Source organism: Somniosus microcephalus, chromosome 10 (genome assembly GCF_052327205.1).
Source record: "Somniosus microcephalus isolate GS21.2 chromosome 10, FLI_Smic_1.0, whole genome shotgun sequence".
In the NCBI taxonomy this organism is placed as follows: Eukaryota; Metazoa; Chordata; class Chondrichthyes; order Squaliformes; family Somniosidae; genus Somniosus; species Somniosus microcephalus.
This window is the reverse complement of record NC_140996.1, coordinates 160676382-160691796: the sequence shown is the minus strand read 5'-3', so window position 1 is coordinate 160691796 and position 15415 is coordinate 160676382. Positions and strand designations below refer to the sequence as shown.

At 47.6% G+C, this 15415-nt stretch overlaps 1 protein-coding gene across 3 annotated transcripts in view; it reads left to right on the top strand.

The window, feature by feature from the left end:
- Positions 1-15415, top strand: part of pdgfd (platelet derived growth factor d) — a 199052-nt gene that overhangs the window by 19755 nt on the left and 163882 nt on the right. The window lies entirely within an intron of this gene.

The window sequence follows — 15415 nt, the reverse complement described above, 5'->3', positions numbered from 1 at the left end:
CCAGGAAGGATTAGCGCAGTACCTGTCACCAGCTTGGCCAGCTGGTGAAACCACAGTTTCTCTTACTTCCTTGAGTCTTCTGGACGCTGGAGGAATCGATGTCCTTGAGGTGCTGCCGAATTGCAGGTAAGTCCGTTTCCACTTCGTCGCCACTGTAGTGTCCGTGTGTAGATAAAGACACTGAAGACAGGAGTTGGTTCATAGGTATTTACTAAGCAAGTCTGGGGGGGGTTTCTAAAGGATATACACAATACACAGGCTTATATAGCCCAAGTGGCAATTACCGGCATTACGCACACCTGGGGCTCTTAAAGGCACATACACCATAATTGCTCTTAAAGGCACATACACCACATACAGGTAGTACAATTTTTTGAGGTCTGGAAAACACCTGGTCAAAATATATATTGTGTATACAATGCAGAGCCTCAACAAATCAATTCATTGGGCATTGTATTGTCAAAGGTGCAACAGTGAGCTACCCTCGCAGTGGCCAAGGTGGTCAGATGTGTCAAGTCTGATATTTACATTGCTAATTACACTCTAACATTTGGCAGGCAGGCACATTGATACTCCAACCTCTCTCCGGTGCTGGGAAAATTGAGATCACAGTCACTTTACTTTGACTTATGTCTTTGCAGGCACCAAAGCAATCAATGTTGTGCTGTTAATCCCTGAATAGTAAGTTCCCATACAAGCATATGGATGTGCTGCCTGATGTGTAATGACGTGAAGAAATTTAATTTCCAAAAATCACTTGTTCAGAAGTTGCCTTTAATTGTAAATGAAATGAATTGTTTAACCACTTCTCAATTAATGAATCCCAAAAGATATTTGATAGTTTTGAAATGATTACATTTGGAATTTTATAGACAGAGGTATTTTTGAATTGATAAATCTGTATATTTTTCTTATGCTATAAATGTGAAGATTCAGTAGCTATTTTCTGAAATGAAATAATCATTTATAAATGTATTAGCATATTTATAATTTACATATCAATATGAAACTTAAAAGCTGTGGCTTACAGTTCACCTAGACATCATGCTTTCAATTTAACAGCTTGAGAAGTTCTCTATCAAATGATCAGATCACCAGATCTGTGCTGTGACAGCAACTAATTAATTGGCTGTCAAGTTAGTTTATATGTTCAGATCTGTCACTCAGCACCCTGAAGGGGGCTTGAGATCATGAGCCACTTTCTTGAACCGCTGCAGTCCATGTTGTGAAGGTACTCCCACAGTGCTGTTAGGAAGGGAGTTCCAGGATTTTGACTCCTCCAGGATTTTGACCCAGCGACGATGAAAGAATGGCAATATATTTCTAAGTCAGGATGGTGTGTGACTTGGAGGGGATCTTGGAGGTGGTGGTATTCCCATGCACCTGCTGCCCTTGTCCTTCTAGGTGGTAGAGATTGCAGGTTTGGGAGGTGCTATCGAAGAAGCCTTGGCGAGTTGCTGCAGTGCATCTTGTAGATGGTACACATTGCAGCCACAATGCATCGGTAGTGGAGGGGTTGAATGTTTAAGGTGGTGAATGGGGTGCCAATCCAGCAGGCTGCTTTGTCCTGGATGGTGTCGAGCTTCTTGAGTGATGTTGGAGCTGCACTCATCCAGGCAAGTGGAGAGTATTCCATCACACTCTTGACTTGTGCCTTGTAGATGATGGAAAGGCTTTGGGGAGTCAGGAGGTGAGTCACTCACTGCAGAATTCCCAGCCTCTGATCTGCTCTTGTAGCCACAGTATTTATGTGGCTGGTTCAGTTAAGTTTCTGGTCAATGGTGACCCCTAGGATGTTGATGGTGGGGGAATTCAACAATGGTAATGGCGTTGAATATCAAGGGGAAGTGGTTAGACTCTCTCTTGTTGGAGATCTCCACATATGACCTTATGTGGGAGGGAAGGTAATTGATGAAGCAGCTAAAGAAGGTTGGGCCTAGGACACTGCCCTGAGGAACTCCTGTGATAATGTCCTGGGCCTGAGATGATTGGCCTCCAACAACCATAATCATCTTCCTTTGTGCTTGTTAAATAATAATGTTAATTACACTCAAAATGTTCCACTCTCTATGACTAGCAGCATTCACTGGTTGTTTCTCTGCATCAGATAAGACGATCTGATTTGGTTCTAGAGCAATTCCCACAACTTTGTTTGGCAGCTTGAAGCCAGATCTTAAAGAAGTATCATGTTCTAATCTGGATCAAAGTGTGGTCAAATGTTTTGAAAGTAGCACTTTTATATTTAATTAAGTTTATTTCCTTCTAACCTCCCTTCGCTGTGATCTTGTTGGGACACCTGCCAGTTGTAGTCAAGAAGGTAAACAGATGGCCTATTACTAAGACTTTGACAATGTTGCTCTTAGCTAATCACTAAGGTGTGCAACAGGCTTCCAATTTTTATGCTCCACTGTGTGTTAAAATAACACCGATTGAAAAACTAGCCTAAAGTCTCTCAACGTTTCTCGTCAATAGACATTAGTCACATGCTTAGAAGAGCACCCCACTGCACCAGTGTGAATGCTTTTCATTTTCCATATCAGCAGTCCCCAAACCCTCCGAGTGTGATTGCCAATTCATTAACAATTTAGTGCCAATTAGGGGCAATTTTGTGGATTGTGCCTGTTAGGAATTAGATTGAGATTATGCAAACTCTTTTCACATTGACGTGAGGTAAACTTTTCTGACCACTGAAGCTTTTCCTATACTCTCAGAACAGATGTCATTTTAAAAAAATGATGTAATCTGTATAATTTGCTGGTTGTTTTCTGCAGCGGAGTTTGTATAGGAAGACAGGAAATTTTAGAAACAGGAAAGGGTCACTTGGTTCAACAAGCCAATCCCTTTAGGGTTGATCTCAACCCTACCTTTTTCAGACAAAATCAAAAACATCACAGGGCGTTCTGGCAAGGCATTTATAACAAACAGGGAACATTTTCTTGCAACACTGGAAATGGATGAGCTGAGTAAGAGTGCCTGGAATCAGAATAGTCAGTGATGTAAGAAGGGTTCTTCAGCATATTTTTAATAATTCTTGTCTATTACCTGAACTCATATAGAAACGAGTTAGAAGCACAAGAATCCCATTTACTTTCACTTTTACTTTCAATAAACAAGCTTTTCACTGATTTGCAATCAATGAACTTAAGAATTTTTAGTTGCCCACAACCTTCTGCAGTGTTTACTCACAAATGACTCCAAGTATGTTTGTGGCTGTGTTCATCAACTTGGAGCTAACAAAATTTGTCCCTTCTGCTCAGGTACAACATGAAACTGAATTGTAGCAGTCACAGTCTTGTTACACCTTTCTGCCCCAGTCCAATTCACTTCCCTTTGCTTCTCCCTTCTCCTGAAGGTGATAAGTCATGCTGGGGTGCAATTCCATAGGTACAGACAGCCTTCCAGTACCCCACCCAAATGACCATTTCTCATGCGTGAGTCTGGACAGGGAGGCTTGATGGACTATGTAATCATTAATCAAATGGCTGAGCCCAATATCTGCACGTGCATACTTTTCAGCAGGGATCAGTGAATGTTGATCAAGAGTGGGAAGACCCACTGCTGTCCTCGCTGAGATTAGCTGAATCATCAAAGACCAAGGAATGAGCATGCCACCTTCTTGGTCTTTATGGCTCAGTACTCAGTGGTACACTGTTACCATGGCTTTAATGCTAACCATGCAGCTTTTACTTTAATTAACGTTGATTTGCACAGGTAACTTTAATAAAAAACAAATCTCGTCTCCATCCCTTAAATTTTTAGAATCAAAGTTAAACTCATTGTAAATTCTACCAGAGACGCTGTTAACACTTTAAGATTGTTGAAATTTTAAATGAGAAGTGCCAGACAGATGTTGTCAATGTAAATTTACAGGCTTGCTCTTAAAAGTCTGAAACATTTAATTGTGAATAGTTGGCCCTTACAATGAAGGAATAGAGCCAGGAAGATGGCAGCGTCACGATGACCCAAGTGCGTAATGCTGACAGTTCTGGAGTTTTCCACTCTATATAAATGTAGTTTCTTGGCACTCGTTAATGTGGGAGATGATAACACCACAGAATGGAGCATTTTATCACTTCTAATCAGGAATGGCTTGGGTCAAATCCAATGTTGAATATTGGGCAGACAATGCAATTGAGTCTCAAATGGAGAATACTGGAAATAACAAGAGTTGGTTCAGCAGGTGAAAGAGAAAAATTGGTTAGTGCTTCAGAAGTGACTCTTCATCAGAACTTGTACATTTAAGGGGCTAACCTATCTTTCTATTTCAGATCTCGTTGACCTGTTTTGCATTTCCAGTATTTTCTATTTTTAGTTCAGATTTTCTTTTCACCAGACCTGACACAGCTCTGGACTATAGATTTTTAGAGGCTTTAGGACCAGGTACAATAAGGTTTCTATCTGAAGCAGAGTATACTTCAGTGCAGTACTGAGGGAGTGCTGCACTGTTGGGAGCGCTGTCTTTCTGATGAGACGTTAAACCAAATCCCCATAAGAACAGAAGAACATAAGAAATAGGAGCAGGAGTAAGCCATTTGGCCCCTCGAGCCTGCTCCGCCATTTAATGAGATCATGGCTGATCTGATCTTGGGATCAGCTCCATTTCCCTGCCCGCTCCCCATAACCCATCACTCCCTTATTGTTCAAAAACCTTTCGATCTCCACCTTAACTATATTCAATGACCCAGCCTCCGCAGCTCTCTGGGGCAGAGAATTCCACAGATTTATGACCCTCTGAGAGCAGAAATTCCTCCTCATCTCAGTTTTAAATGGATGACCCCTTATTCTGAAATTATGCCCCATAGTTCTAGATTCCCCCTTGAGGGGAAACATCTTCTCTGCATCTACCTTGTCGAGCCCCCTCAGTATCTTATATGTTTCAATAAGATCACCTCTTATTCTTCTAAACTCCAAGGAGTATAGGCCCAACCTGCTCAACCTTTCTTCATAAGTCAACCCCTTCATCTCAGGAATCAACCTCGTGAACTTTCACTGAACTGCCTCTAATGCAAGTATATCCTTTCTTAAATAAGGAGACCAAAACTGTACACAGTACTCCAGGTGTGGTCTCACCAATACCCTGTACAGTTGTAGCAGGACTTCCCTGCTTTTATACTCCAACCCCTTGCAATAAAGGCCAACATTCCATTTGCCTTCCTGATTACTTGCTGTACCTGCATGCTAACATTTTGTGTTTCATGCACAAGGACCCCCAGGTCCCTCTGTACTGCAGCATTTTGTAATCTCTCTCCATTTAAATAATAATTTACTTTTTTATTTTTCTTACCAAAGTGGATAACCTCACACCTTCCCACATTATACTCCATCTTTCCTCTCAGGTGCATGTAAAAGATCCCACGGTACTATTCTAAGAAGAGCAAGGCAGTTCTCCATGTGTCTTGGCCAACATTTATTCCTCAACCAACGCCACTAAAAAAACAGATTGGGGGAGAAATTCAGTTGTTTGCGCCACCCGTTAGCGCCTTAAGAGAGCGATAAGTGGGGCGCGAGGCGGCTAGCGCCCGGGCGCGGCAAGACCTGCGCCTCTCGCGAAATTGAGCGGATATTTAGCGGTGGCGCAAAACCGCAACGCCCGCTCAGCTGCGCGTGCAGCTCCTGACGTCATTTCATGGTGCAACTCCCTTGGGGCGCCCCGAACCGGAAATTCAGTGGCGCCCCCCTCCTTTCCGCCTGGCGCTCCCAGCGACTGGTTGACTGGAACGGTTCCCAGTCGCTGTGGGGCTGGGGGGGGCGCTATTTAAAGGGGGCTCTTCCTGGCTTCTTTGTGGTAGCCATTTTTGGACCACTCCTTCTGTGAGAGAGAGAGAGATTTGCAGAGAGACAAAGGGAGAGAGCTTTCTGCATTGAGTCAGCGCTCGCAGAGGTACTTCTGGCTTCGGCCCAGAACTTTGTAGTCGGTTTGCTTTTTCACTGGCATAACCTTGAGTGGCCACATACTATAGGGGCTGCAATGGGTGGCAACGTTGGGCTTCTCCATTACATTGAGAGGGCTCAGAGACGCCGAGAGAGAGTGCCAATCATGGCCAGACGGAGGAGGGCCAACAGGCGTCGGCACACGAGACCTTACCGTCCCAGGGTTTTCCGCCAACAGTTCTCATACCTCAACATGTCTGAGGAGCAGTGTTTTTGGAAGCTTCAGTTCAGCAGGGAGGTGGTCACTGAGCTCTGCCATCTGCTTCAGCCAGATCTGCAGCCTCAACTGAGGAGCAGGACGTCTCTGTCGGTGGCAGTGAAGTTGACAGTGGCTCTCAACTTCTATGCCACCAGCTCCTTCCAATCCGCTACTGGGGACATTGCCAATATCTCCCAGTTCGCGGTGCATTGCTGCATCCGTCAAGTCACGAATGCCCTCTTTAAAAGGAGATGTCAGTACATCTCCTTCCCCATGACCCTGGACAAGCAGCAAGAGTGCGCAATGGGATTTGCAAGAATTAGCGGGCTTCCCCATGGTCCAGGGCGCCATTGACTGCACGCATGTGGCTTTGCGGGCGCCGCAAGAGAATGACAAGGATTACCGCAACCGGAAGGGGTTCCATTAGTTGAACGTCCAGTTGGTGTGTGACCACAGACAGCTGATACTCGCTGTCAATGCCCGCTTTCCAGACAGCAGCCACGACGCCTTCATCCTGCACCAGACTTCTGTGGCAGACCTTTTCGAAGCCCCGGCTCACCCAAGAGGCTGGCTTCTCGGGGACAAGGGCTATCCTCTGTGTACCTGGCTGATGACCCCGCTCCGTGCGCCCAGCACCCCTGCTGAAGAACGATACAATGAGAGCCATCAAGCGACCAGGAACATCATTGAGCACACAATCGGTGTGCTCAAGCAACGGTTCCGCTGTCTGGACCATTCCGGGGGAGCCCTTCAGTACTCACCTGAGCGAGTCTCCCATTTCGCTATAGTGTGCTGCATGCTGCATAACCTGGCAATCCTCAGGACTCAGCCACTGCCACCAGACATTGGAGCACCAGCAGAGGAGGAGGAGGAGGAGCACCAAGACGGGAGGGAGGCACAAAGTGCAAGGGCCGTCCATCAGCGGCTTATTGCAAGTCAGTTCTAGGCTGCCTCTGAGGGAATGGCTTGTGCCATTGAAAGAACATGAATGGAACCATTCCATAACCCCTAAGCCGGTCAAGGCAACAAATAGTTCAAAGAGCAAACATGCACATTCTGAATAAAGACACTTCTTTATTTAACAAACTGTGTGCTCTTCCCGCATGACAAAGTAATAGAGAGAAACCCCCAAAAAAGCAGTCAGACACATAATTGGCTCTCACAACCTGGAGACAATGAACAAAAGAGTATCCAAAAAATGACCACGATCCTTGGCCTTCAATAAGAAAATTAACACCATTTTGCCACACCTCCTACTTTTTGCCCTTTGAGGGTGATCTGCTTCGCGTGCGAGATTGGCCCCTTCCCACCCTGCAGCTCCTTCGCAATGGGACCCCAGTGGCTGCAGCAAGGCTGGGGGAAGGCTGCTGAGTGTCAGAAACTGAGTCGGCAGATGCCCTTGAGGTACGGCCTGGACCAGCTCTGGGCCTGGAGGGCCCGGCTGCTGACTGCTCCAACTCTGCATGGGCGGCAGCAGTCTGTCCTACAGGTGGTGGCAACTGCAGTGGAGAAGTGACAGTGTTGGCAGCAGAAATGCTGCCATCCTGACAGAGGACAGCCACTCCCTGGTCGGACGACACATTGGCACTCTCACGGGGCAACATTGCAGAATGCGGAGCAATCTGCTGAAGCACAGACTGCTGGCCTGGCTATGGCGCGGCGAGGGCCCCGGTGATTTGTGCCCGATCCAGCGAGGGTGGCAGCAGTCAGTGCTCATGTGGCCTCAATCTGCGTCTGCATCAGACCAGCCACTGACTGCATTGCACCACTAAGCACTTGCATGGAAGCCGCCTGTTGCTGCCTGTGCTGCGCCGAAGTCCTGCAGACTCCTTGCCTGTGCTGCGCCGAAGTCCTGCAGACTCCTTGCCAGTGCTGCGCCGAAGTCCTGGGACACTCCTTGCCAGTGGCTCAATGGATTCGGGCATCCTTGCCACTGCACCCATGAGCTCAGTGTGCCTGTGCTCCACCTGGGTGCTCATTTCAGCGAGGAGCCGCACCGCTTCTGCGCTCACTGTAGCAGGACTCGAGGCCAGACTCTCCCTCCGGGGAGAAGGCCGCCGAGCGTCCCTACCCCCCCGCGTTGCTGCTGCCCGCTGGGCCCCGGAGCTTCACCCTCCTCACACCATTCCCCCCTGCTCCCCTCCAGGGAAGACGTGTCCCCATTATGGCCATGAGCTGCCTCGGCTGAGGGTAGCACTGATGGTCCAGCTTCCTCTTCCTCCTTGCCTTCAGAATCACTCACAGTGGCAGCTTGAGGGCCCGCCTCCTCACCTGGCGAATCAGCATCTGAAAGCAGGGAGGTACAAGAGTTGCTTTAGCGTGAGGACAGGGCGGCAGCGAGGGAGGCATGAGTGCTGCAATGCGCTGTATTGGTTCGATAGGATCAAAGGATGCTGGTGTGAGGCACAAGTGGAAGGAGAGAGGTTAAAAAGGTGATGACCTTACCATTGCTGTCCAGAACGGGGTCGGCATCTCCAGTGGCGATGGGGCCAATCATCCGGCCTGCCATAATCCGCTGGACTCGCTGCTCCAGATCGCTGAGCTCTTGAAGGTGAGGCCGGCCTCCCCTGGTCCATTGCTGCTGCCTCCTGTTATGGGCCAGCTTGCCCTGCAAGAGAAAGGATGGGCTCTGAGTACATTGTGAAGCCCTGATCTTGGCTGCACTGCCTCCCATGGTCGACTAGCCCTTACAGTGTGAAGCTCTGATCTTGGCTGCACTGCCTCCCATGGTCGATTAGCCCTTACAGTGTGTAAAGTGCTGAATGTGCGTGTGAGTTTCATGAAAGGCCCATAGGTGTTGGATGAGGGCTGGGCATTGGGGCTTTCAGGACCCTTTGGCCATAAAGTGAGGTGGACATGCAGGGATGAAGAGGATACTGAAAAGGGTACTCACCCTGACGACCCGAGTGAGGTCGTTGAACTTCTTCCTGCATTGCACAGGGGTCCTAGGCACCATGCTGCTGGAGGTCACTCTGTGAGCCACCTCCCTCCAAGCTTTGCGATAGTCATTGGGCAGCGGCCTCCTGCCACTGTCCGGAAACAGGATAGATCACCTGCGCTCCACCACGCCAACCAGAACCTGCAAGGCCCCCTCACTGAACCGCTGCGCTCGCTCCCTGGCCCTCTCCATGGCCCTAGGCGTTAGAATGTGGCAGCAGGTCTGTCTAGGCCGAGAGTCAGGGCTCCGATGTGCAGGGTGTGGCTGCATTCCAAGATCGAACCTCCCCTTTAAGAGCTGACCGGCGCCAGCGTGTCTGCATGCAATCGCTAACTGGCCGCACCTACGCTGCGCCCACCCTCGGTGGTAGCACCTCGCTTCTCCGGCTTAGCGCCTTAAGACAGTCGTGCAGTGCCTGTTTTAGCGCTCCAAGCACCTCCTGGGGCGAAGCAGGTCAATTTAGCAGTAGGTGGCGATAATTTGCGCCGGGCGCTAAATTTCACACCCGCTCGAGTATTATGCCCCAAACGTGGTGATACTGAATTTCTCCCCCATTATCTGGTCATTTATTTCACTGCTGTTTGTGGGACCTTGCTGTGCACAAATTGGCTGCAGCATTTCCTACATTATGACAGTGACTACATTTCAAAAGTACTTAATTGGCTGTGACATGCTTTGAAAGGTCCTGATGTTGTGAATGGTGTTATATAAGTGCAAGTTCTTTCTTTTTCTTTCAATAACATTGTGCTGCATCATGTTTTGCAGAATGTAGATCCTTCAATGAATAGTCCAAGGTCACAAAACACACCCTGTTTACAGATCTGCACCCCTGGTGTCCACCTGCCTTTCTTCCACCACATTCCTGGACCACGGCCACCCCTCCGCTTTGCCAGATTCTCCTTCCCCCTATTCTGCTATAACCATTTACACCTTCTCTGGACGCATTGGGCTCGAATTTCATCGGGCCGTTGAGGCGGGATTGGAGGTGTGTGGGGGGTTAAAATTGCGAAATCAGGGGGCACGAACCCATCCCGCCCCAACCCGCCTCCATGCCCATGTCAAAGGAGGCGAGTACCCGACCTGTGCTGGGAGCCGCCCCCCCGAGGCGGGAAGGGGATTAGTGCCAATTAACTGCCTGTTAACAGGTAGTTAACAGGCAGTTTTTAGCCTAATCCCTATTTTTATCCCTGAAGTGTGGGCTGCCCAACGGCTCCAAACCACGCCAATTTAGCGAAGTGGCTGAAGGACTTGGAGGGTTCGAGATGTCCGGTGTTTAGGTGAGTGATGGGTGCATGAATGCAGAGGTAAGTGTGTTTGATGTGTGTAAAGTGTTTAAATAAGTTTTACTTACCTTTACAGGCTTCCTTCCTTCAGGTCTCGGGAGTCCCTCATCTCACCGGCACAGAAAGCAGAATGGCCGCGAGCTGTCAAAAGTTGCAGCATTCAGCTTTCTGTTCTGGAGAGATCTCTAAATCAGCCTGAGAGGAAGGAATTAACTTAGAGTACAGATTGTCAGTGTTTGACAGCTTCAAAGAGATGTCAAACGCTGATATTTCATCTATCAAAAGCTCTTGACAGATGAAATGTCAATCTGTGACATCACCTGTTGCTGGGTGGCCCTTAATTGGCATGCTGAGCCCACTGGGCGGGCTCAACAAGGTCAATCAAGTGTAAATCGAGTGGGTTGGCCACAACTCGATGGAGGCGGGACTACAACCCCAAAAGTTGCAGTCCCGCCTCCTACACGCCTCCATTGATAAAATCCAGCCCATTGTTTGTTTCTTTACTTGTCCCATTATCTCACCCTCTTTTGTCAGTTAATCACTCCTGCCTTCCACCCTATCATAGACCAGCCCCTTTGTTCTTTCCCTGCCTCTGCACTTGCTTAAAAGCTGTTCCTCTCTAACAACTTCCAGCTCTGAGGAAAGGTCATCGACCTGAAACATTAACTCGGTTTCTCTCTTCATAGATGCTGTCGGACCTGCTGAGTGTTTCCAGCATTTTCTGTTTTTATTCCTGTTCATTTGTTGCTTTTGGTTGCTGCATTTTGTATTTAAGATTAACACATTTCATGTTTAAAGGTAACCAAAATGTTATCTGTAAGGAGAAATAGCAGAGGAAGGAATTTCGCTATTACAAACAATAACAACATAAAGACATAAGGGAAAAATTGAGGGTAAGAAAAGAGGCATACATTAAATACATGGACTGCAGGGGAGAACATGATGAGGGAGAATACAAAGAGATTAGGTGAGAGGTCAAAAAAACAATTAGGAAGGCAAAGAGGAACTATGAAATAAAATTATCAAGGAACATAAAACAAAATAGTAAAATATTTTACAGGTACATAAATAAAAAAAGGAAGGTTGGGATGGGAATAGGGCCACTAAATGATGTACAGGATAATACCACAGGCAGCAATAGAAAGATGGCAGAAACATTAAAAAAATACTTCGCTTCATTTACCAGGGAGACAGAACAGCTGGACATGACATTGGATGATGAGATTAGAAATGGGATAACTGCATTTAAAATAAAAAGAGGAGCTATATTAAATAAATTAATCAAACCCAAAGGGAATAAAATCTCTGGTCCGGATGGATTGCATCCATACATTTTAAAAGAATCCAGCGAAGAGATAGCTGTAGTGTATGTACCTTTAAGAGGAACTATGTTTTTGAAGCCCCTGTATACTGTAGTACCAGTAGTGACCACTCGGGTAGCGTCTTGTGTTGTTAGTTCACCTCCAGACTTTGTTCAGTAAACACTTGTTAAATCAACTCCTGCATTCCGTGTCTCCATTAACACACGGATCTAACAGTGGCGACGAGTTAGAAATGAACTTACCTGCAATTCGGCAGCACCTCAAGGGGATCGATTCCTCAGACGAAGGTCGAAGCCAGAAGCAAGAAAAATAAATAACTCGAAGAAACTCGAAAACGAGGGCCAGGCTTGGTCTCCAGTCTGTGGTTTCCCCAGCTAAACGGGCTGGTGGCAGGTAGTGCACTGATCCTTCCTGGGCTGCGGCGGGCTAGAGCTCGATCGGGTGGCTCTGCAACGGGGCCGGGCAGCGAGTCGGGAAGCAGAAGCAAAGAGAGAGAGAGGGTGGAGCACTCAGGGCGCGGCCGGTGCTGCAAAGCAGGTCGGCGTTCGGACCGAGCAGAGGGAGGGGAAAGTCCCAGAGGGTCCGCTCCACGATGGGAACGGTTCTCCAAGTAACGGAGAAACTATTGAAGCGATATATAAAAAAAATAGAAATACCGCGTAAAGCTGCAGGTCGCAACGGGAACCACAGAGAACAGCAGCGGCAGCGGCGGGAAAGCGCGGGAGGCGCCATCTTAACTCGGCAGGGAAGAAAGAAAAGCGCGGGAAGCGCCATTTTAGATTTTCAAGATGCCGAAGACTGGCAATATTACTGCTTTCGATAGTGATATAGAAGATTGGACCACATATGTGGAAAGAGTGGAGGTATATTGCAAGGCGAATGAAGTAGCGGATGATAAAAAGGCATCGGTACTTCTAAATCTGATGGGCGCAAGGACATACGGGCTGTTACGAAACTTGATCACTCCAGCCAAACCGATGGACAAGAATTTTAAGGAGATTGTTGATACCTTACAGGAGCACTTAAACCCAACACCGCTGCTGATAGCGGAACGATTCAAATTCTTCAGGAGGAATCAGCACAAGAATGAAAGTAACGCTGATTACCTCACCGAATTACAAAAGCTGTCAAAGCACTGCCAATTCGGGGCAGGACTGGCAGATTCTCTACGAGACAAATTCGTCTGCGGTCTCCTAAGCGAAGGAACACAGAAAAGACTACTTTCTGAGAAAGATTTGACACTGGACAAGGCTTTCAGTGTGGCTGTATCATATGAAGCAGCAGCAAGAGGAGCTGCAGAGATACAGCAAAAGCCACAGGACTTCGGCACCCATGAAATGACACGGGGTTTCGAGAGATGTTATCGCTGCGGCAGATCCACCCATGACCAGAAGGAGTGCTGGTTCAAGGACAAAGCATGCAGGCAATGCGGAAAGATGGGACACATTGCACGTGTATGCAGATCTGGAAAGAAATCCGCTGACAGAAAAAAGGTCAATAAGGAAAAGTACAGAAAATTACAAATGATGACCGACAGTAGCTCCGAAGACCAGAAGAGCGATAGCGACTCCGGAAACAAGAGACTAAGCTGTCTCAAATTACATAATGTAATTGCCAAAGAAGATTACCAGACCATTTGGGTTACCCTCACGATAGCGGGGTCCCCAGTTAAAATGGAGCTAGATACAGGATCAGCTCTGACCGTCATGAGTCGACGGGATTACGAGTGGCTATTTCCGCATATACCTTTGAAAGACACATCCATTGTCTTGAAGACATATACGGGGCAGAAAGTATACCCCAGAGGGGAAATAAGGGTGCCTGTTGTATACAACGGCAAGGAAATACAGAAGTTGTATTTATATGTTCTGCAAGATGGTGGTCCACCGTTGTTGGGACGTGAATGGATCAGAAAGATACGTTTAAACTGGCACTCCATTCAGGCACTGACGGTGACCAGTAAGAAAAAAAACGATGATGACGTCATACCTGGACGATTAAAAGAAATCTTGGCTAACGCCAAAGAAGTGTTTCAACAGGAACTAGGAACCCTGAAAGGCGCCACCGCCTCAATAAAAGTGGAAGATGCGGCAAATCCCAAGTTTTTTAAGGCAAGGCCGGTGCCATACGCAATTCGTCCAGCCGTCGAGGCAGAGCTGGAGAATTTGGAAAAATCAGGCGTGTTATCCAAGGTAGATTGGAGCGAGTGGGCAACACCCATCGTCCCGGTCATGAAGAAAACGTTGAATAATGATAAATCTGAAGAACAGAGAAAAGTTCGCATCTGTGGGGACTTCAAGGTGACTGTAAACCCGGTTCTTCACACGGTACAGTATCCTCTTCCGAGGATAGAAGATATTTTCGTGTCACTATCCGGAGGGAAACGTTTCACCAAAATTGACTTAGCACAGGCATATCTACAGATGGAGGTTGAGGAGGCCTCTAAAAAGTATCTCACGATAAACACACACAAAGGCCTGTACCAGTACAATCGACTGGTTTTCGGAGTGGCATCAGCTCCGGCTATCTGGCAAAGAGCTATGGAGCAAGTCCTGCAAGGGATTCCGGGGACTCAATGCTACCTAGACGACATCCTTGTAACAGGAGGAAACAACAACGAGCACCTTGCCAACTTGGAGCAGGTGCTCACGAGGCTTAGAGAACGGGGCCTACGAGCAAATCGCCCCAAATGCGAATTTTTCCAGAAACAAATATCATATTGTGGCCATGTCATTAACGAAGAAGGTTGCATAAGTCACCTGAAAAAATTGAAGCGGTCGTAAAGGCCCCAGCGCCTGAAAATGTCTCACAATTAAGGTCGTTCCTGGGATTAGTAAATTACTATCATAAATTTTTACCAAACTTGTCGATGGTTCTGCACCCGCTTAACGCACTGCTACAAACGGGAGTAGTTTGGAAATGGAGCGAAGACTGTAAACGTGCCTTCCATAAATGCAAAGGCTTGATCACGTCCAGGGAAGTGTTGGCTCATTACAACCCATCACTGCCAATCAGGCTGGCGTGTGATGCATCCCCTTACGGCGTGGGAGCGGTATTATCGCATAGATTCCCTGATGGCTCGGAGCAGCCGATAGCTTTTGCGTCACGCTCATTGAACTCAGCTGAGCGTAACTATGCCCAGATCGACAGGGAGGCACTCAGCCTGGTGTGGGGGGTGAAGAAATTCAACCATTACCTACACGGACAAAAGTTTACCTTGTTGACTGACCATCAACCCCTCGTCTCCATATTCAACCCTAAAAAGGGCGTTCCCATTATGACAGCAAAAGGCTACAGAGGTGGTCCCTTTTCCAAGGGGCACACCAATATGACATAGAGTACAAAGGAACAAAACAGCATGGGAATGCTGACGGGTTATCGCGCCTACCGTTGCCAACGGTGGAAGAGGCGCCTACAGTGGACCCAGTGGAGATATTCCACTCGACCATAGTGGAATGTCTACCGGTGACAAATTCTACCATTGAAAAGGAAACGCAAAATGACCCGACTCTCTCACGAGTCTACGATTTAACGATGAAGGGATGGCCAGCACATGGCGAACCACTGTTGCCAGCATTCTCGCAAAGAAGAGAACAGCTGTCAGTGTGCCGAGGAACCTTGATGTGTGGATCCAGAGTGGTGATTCCACCCAAACACCAGGATAAAGTTCTAAAGGAGCTTCATGAGGGGCATCTGGGTGGAGTGAAAATGAAGAACTTAGCCAGAGCGTTTGTGTGGTGGC